At 39.1% G+C, this 5,979-nt stretch overlaps 1 pseudogene; it reads left to right on the forward strand.

The window, feature by feature from the left end:
• The first annotated feature begins 3,848 nt into the window (after positions 1-3,848).
• On the forward strand, positions 3,849-3,964 carry LOC149125109 (U2 spliceosomal RNA; annotated as a pseudogene).
• The last annotated feature ends 2,015 nt before the right edge of the window (positions 3,965-5,979 follow it).

The raw sequence follows: 5,979 nt of genomic DNA on the forward strand, positions 1-5,979 counted from the left end.
ACTTGTTTTTAAAATAGTTTTTATCTTTTTTAGATGAAACAGTTAAATTAGGGTGGGGAAAATGATAAAAGAAGACTGATCATAAGTTGGTATTTGGGGAACTGGTGATAGATTAATGGGATTCATGATGCTTCTTTCCACTTTTGTGAGTTTGAAATGGTTTGTAAACAAGGGTTTTTTTAAGGTGCTGATTGAACTAGTTGACCTCTAAGGCTATTTCAGTTTCTGATATTCTGTGGTATCTTATTTTCAACACATTATTAAACCTGATATACCCTCACCAACAGTCTTGTGGAAAAAAAATCGATTAGATTTATTCATATATACTCTTTGGAGCATTCTTCCCAAGGAATAGTACTAGAGGAAGGAAAAAAAAATCACAGATCCTATCTAACTTTGCTTTTCCTGTATTCAGGGTTATCTCAACAACACCTCTGACTGCAATTCTCACTATCACAACACTGCATTTAGATGGGTTGTTATGAATTGGTGCTTGTAGACAGAATGTGAACAGACATTCATCTTACATGAGCAGGTGCATTGTAAGATGAGTCATTTCTGGGAAAACCCCATCCTCATTGTAATGGACCCTCTTTCTTACCTGCCACACATACCCAGTTGTCAAATTCTATTAATACCACTGCCACATTTTCTTTGGAATCCAATCTTCTCCCTTCTAGTCACTTGTATCTTTGTTCAAGTCCTCATTACTACTACCAGGCTATTGTAATAATATTCAAATCCTGGGCATGTTGCCTACTTCCCTTTCCAATCAATTCTATGGTCATACAACTTGGAAAAAAATATTGGAGTGAAATCTTGATCTTATCACGTGCTAGCTTTTATTTTGTTATTTCTCTAATTTTAAAATTTTATTTTATTATGGTAAAACACTAAAATGAGATTTCCCTCTTTAAATCTCAGACAGTTCTGTTGACTATAGGCACATTATATAGTTGACTAATCTGTAGAACTTACTTGTTTTGAATAATTGAAACTTAATGCCTATTGATTAGCAACCCAACATTTCTCCCTTTGCCCAGCCACTGACAATCACTATTCTACGCTCTGATTCTACCAGTTTGACTATTGTAAAAATCTCACATCAGTAGAATCACACAGTATTGTTTTTCTGGGACTGGCCTATTTCATTCAGCATAATAGACTTTAGGCTAATCCATATTACCTCACATTGCAGAATTTCCTTCTTCTTCTTCCCCTTCTCTTTCTTCTTCTTTTTGAAGTCAGAGTTACACAGAGAGAGGGATAGGGAAAGACAGAGAGGGAATCTTCCATCTGCTGGTTCACTCCCTAAATAGCCACAACAGCCAAGGCTGAGCCAGGTCAAAGGCAGGAGAGAGGAACTTCATCTGGGTCTCCCAGTTGAGTGGAAGGAGCCCAAACACTTTGGCTAACTTCTATTGCTTTTCCCAGGCAATTATCAGGGAGCTGGATCAGAAGCAGAGCAACTGGGACATGAACCAGAACCCATATGGGATGCCAGCATCACAGGCAGCAGCTTTACTACATTATAATGCGGGCCCACCTTTCCTTTTTAAAAATTAATTAAATCATTTTTTCGATAAGCAGATAGATAGAGTAAGATCCCAACCACTGCAACCAAAGTCAGGAACTGGGTACTCAATTCAGGTGTCCCACATTGGTGGTAGAACCCAATTACTGGAGTCATCATCGCTGCTTCCCAGGCTTTTCATCAGCAGGAAGCTGAAGTCAGAGTGGAGCTGGGAGTTGAACCCAAGCATTCAAATATGGGATATGGCCTTCTGATCCAGTATCCTAACTGCTAGGCCAAACACCTGCCCCCCCAAAATTTCCTTCCTTTTTGAGTCTGAAAAATTTTCCCTTGTATACATATGTCACTATTCTTCATTCAGTTGGTCATTTCTGGACATTTAAGTTGTTTTCACATCTGGCTATTGTGAACAGTGCTGCAATGAACATATAGGTGTGTTAATATCTCTATAAAGATCTTGATTCCAGTTCCTTTGGATAAATATTTATAGGTGGGGTCACTGGATCATGCAGTTCTATTTCTGTTTTAAAAAACTTCCTAATCTTTTCCATAGTGATTATAATATTTTATAGTCCCACCAATAATATACAAAGATTCCAATTTCTCCACATTCTTTCCAATATTAGTATTTTGGCTTCTGTTTTCATAATAGCCATTTGAACTAGAGTGAAGTGATATTTCATTGTGATTTTACTTACATTTACCTGATAATTAGTGGCCCTAAAAAGTCTTTTCATTTACATGCTGATCATTTGTATGTTTTCTTTGAATAAATGCTTATTCAAGTCTTTAGCCCATTTTAAAAATTGAGTTATTAATTTTGTTTCCTTGTTTGCTATTGATTTGTGGGAGTTTCTATTTTTCTGAAAAGTAATCCCTTATGAGATTCATGGTTTGTGAATACTTTTTCCCATTCCATTAAATTGCCTTTTTGCTAGCTTTTGGCTTTGAGTAAAATGCTCAACCTAAATATAGCTAATCCCTACCTCCCTTTCTAATCTCACTTATTCCTTCTTGCCTGCTAGAATATATTTCCTTTATTTTTGTATAATACTTACAAATAGCCATGGCTAAAAAGTAGATAAATATTTCTAAAATATTTTTTTCATGTAAAATCTCTTTGCAGCTCTGTTTTGAAAGTTTAATCAGCTTGAACTTTCTGGACTAACTGACAAAGTATATCAGAAAAATGCTAAAATATTTGCTATATCAACATTATATTTATTTCTAAACTAGCTACTCCTCTTATTTCTCTCTTACCCTCCACATCCTGTTTATTATCTCTGAAACCAAATCTTTGCAGAATTCTTCTCAGCTGTCTCCCCATCCTCTCATTGCTCTTTCATACGCCATCATTCAACCTTCCCTTCCCACCCAGACTTACCTGTTCAATCTTTCCCTAGTTTTCCCATCAATAAGCCTCTGGCTCTAGGATTTTAAACAATCAGTCAATTGTTGTTGCTTCTTGAGCTCTTGGAAGCCTGAGTAGTGGGGGACACCATATACAAGTTTTATCCTTAGAATTTATAATGCAATCAAAGCCCTAGCGTTCTTCTTTCTGCCCAGGCCTTCCCCATGTATGGGAAAGTTAAGTAATGCTTTTTCTAATGCCACCCAGTTCCTAGCAAAGCTTTCATGTATTCCATGTGCCAGAAATAACAAACACCAAACACCAAACTTGGAGCTAATATAGGTTCTTATTTGAGACCATCAAGTTCTCGTGTGGTGGTGGTGGTGGTGGATGGTTCCACGTCGTCTGTTTTTTCACTGGGATCGTCTAGAGGGCAAGGACTGCCTCTGTTTGAATTACTTCATGTGTAGTCAGGGAGACCACATCTATGGTTATTTACATAAGACTGGCAGTTCTAGTAGAACTTCCCAGCAGGTGGACATCAGGGAAATGTATCAACTGATTCCTTATCCTTTCCCAAGAAGAAATCAGAGGTGGGCATTCAATACTGTTTGCAGATGGGAGGTCTGAGGGTGCAGGATTTGGAGACGGGTTTTTGTGATGTGGTTCCTGTCTACAAGCAAAACCCTCAACTTTGCTTCTCTTTTTCCAAATCATCTTTATTTAGGATTTGGGATGAGTGAATTTAGGCTAAATCTTGTTGGATCTTTCTCTAGCTTTCCACTTTATTCTTTATCTCCCTACTATATCAATTTTTCTCTATTGGCTTTCTTTCATTGGAGTTAAATTTTCAAATATTTTTTCAGAAACAAAGAAACAAAACCCTCTCCCACCCATACACATTTCCACCTCTTATCACGTCTCTTGCTTCCTCTTTACAATTTCTTAAAAGTTACCAACAACATCGCTTCTCGGCCTTTTGGCTAAGATCAAGTGTGTAAAAGTTACCAACATTATTTTTAAAGATTTACTGATTTATTTATTTGAAAGGCAGAGTTACAGAGAGAGCTCGATCTTCCATCCACTGGCTTACTTCCCAAACGGCCACAACCGCGAAGGCTGAGCCAGGCCAAAGCCAGGAGCCAGAAGGTTTTTCTGGGTCTCCCACATGGGTGGCAGGTGCCCAAGCACGTGAGCCATCTTCTGTTACTTTCCCGGCGCATTGTCAGAGAGCTGGATAGCAAGTGGAGCTGTTGGGTCATGAACCCGTGCCCATGTGGGATGCCAGCATTGCAGGCAGCAACTTAATTCACTATGCCACAACATCAGCCCCCAAAAGTGGCCAACATTTTATATCTCAATTTCTTCTCTATCCACTCATAAACTACTGCAAAATGGCTTTTGCCTCCACAACTGTGTGGTAACTGTTTTCATAGAGATCATCAAAGACTTCTTTTGCGTCAGTCAATGAGTTCTTGCTTGCTAACTGGAATGGAGAATTTTCACTCCTTTTCTGATACCTGTGTGGTCTCTAGAGCAGTTGAGGCACAGGCTACTTTCTCCTCTTTCTAAAGCTCTGCCTTTCTACCACACCCATGCCATGGTACTCTCTGCCTTTCCTCTTCCCTCCCTGTTATTGGCAGCTGCATTGTTTGCGACTCTTTCTCACCTGCCTTTTTTATTCTTACATTTCATGGTTCTTTCCTTATCCATCTCTTCTTCTGTAGTCTCTCTGGATGAGCCCTTTTATTCCCATGACTTCAATTACAAATCTGCTATTTTAGTACAGCCTTTCCTCTTTTGTCTCAAGGTCCTAAGTTAAACTTACAATGGAAAACTCCACTTCCAGGTTCTGAAATTTCCTCAAATTCCTAACTGTGCTTTCTTCTGTGTTCTTCATCCAGTTGCTCAAGGTAGAAATCTAACATCGCCCTTATCACCTACTTCTACCTTCCCCCCAAGGTGGCACTCTCAGGCCCTTCTTCCACTGTTACTTCCATCCACCTGTACAACCACTATTACCTCATGGAGGTTACTGCTGCTTTATCTGGGTCAATACAAGAGCCACTTTACTGCCTTCCCTGCAGTGGATTTTTTTCTTTTCTTTAAATAATAAATATAAATTTACAAAGTACAACTTTTGAATTGTTGTGGCTTTTTCCCCCATAACCTCCCTCCCACCCACAACCATCCCATCTCCCACTCTCCCATCCCATTCTTCATCAGGATTCATTTTCAATTCTCTTTTATATACAGAAGATCAACTTAGTACATACTAAGTAAAGATTTCAACAGAGTGCACCCACACAGACACACGAAATATAGAGTACTGTTCAAGTAGTAGTTTTACCATTAATTCTCATAGTACAACACAATAAGGACAGAGGTCCTACATGGGGAGTAAGTGCACAGTGATTCCTGTTGTTGATTTAACAATTGACAATTGAAGCAGAGATCCCAGCTGGGATCTCATTCACCGAGATCTTTCCTTCAGGTCATTTTTGCCACAGTGTCTTGGCTTTCCATGCTTGTGAATCAGTGGATATTTTCACACTGTGATCAAAGCAAATGTTAAAATATCACTGACACATTTTAGATCTTTGTTTCAAATCTCCCATGGTTCTAGGGAAAGTTTGAAGCCTGTGAGTTGCATGGAAAGCCCTTGAGAGCCTGCTTCTTATGTGTGACTCCATACCTACCCTCCTGACTTTCACATATCAAGATCAACCATTTTAAAATAATCATTTCCTTCCCATATCGCATGTCATTTTTCTCAGGGCCTTTGCACATGCTATCTTTTTCTATCTCATTTTGCTGTGCTAACATTGACTCAGTTCTGCAGGCCTGTCTGGCAGGAAGCCTGTCCTGATTTCCAACCCTAGCACTCCTGGGTTGGGAAACTCCTTTTATACATCACTGTAGCCCCTCTTCTGCCCAATGATAACAGATCTGCCTCTTCTCTGGCTGGTTACTTATCTTTTATGCCTTCTACATAAATTATGATTTGTTGAAGATAGGGGTGAAGTCTCATTGCCCACTGTATCTATGGCCTGTTAGCACAATGCCTGATGTAGGTAATGCATCCGGAAATATT

This window comes from Oryctolagus cuniculus, chromosome 8 (assembly GCF_051225735.1).
Source record: "Oryctolagus cuniculus isolate XC-2025 breed Fujian yellow rabbit chromosome 8, ASM5122573v1, whole genome shotgun sequence".
Lineage (NCBI taxonomy): Eukaryota > Metazoa > Chordata > Mammalia > Lagomorpha > Leporidae > Oryctolagus > Oryctolagus cuniculus.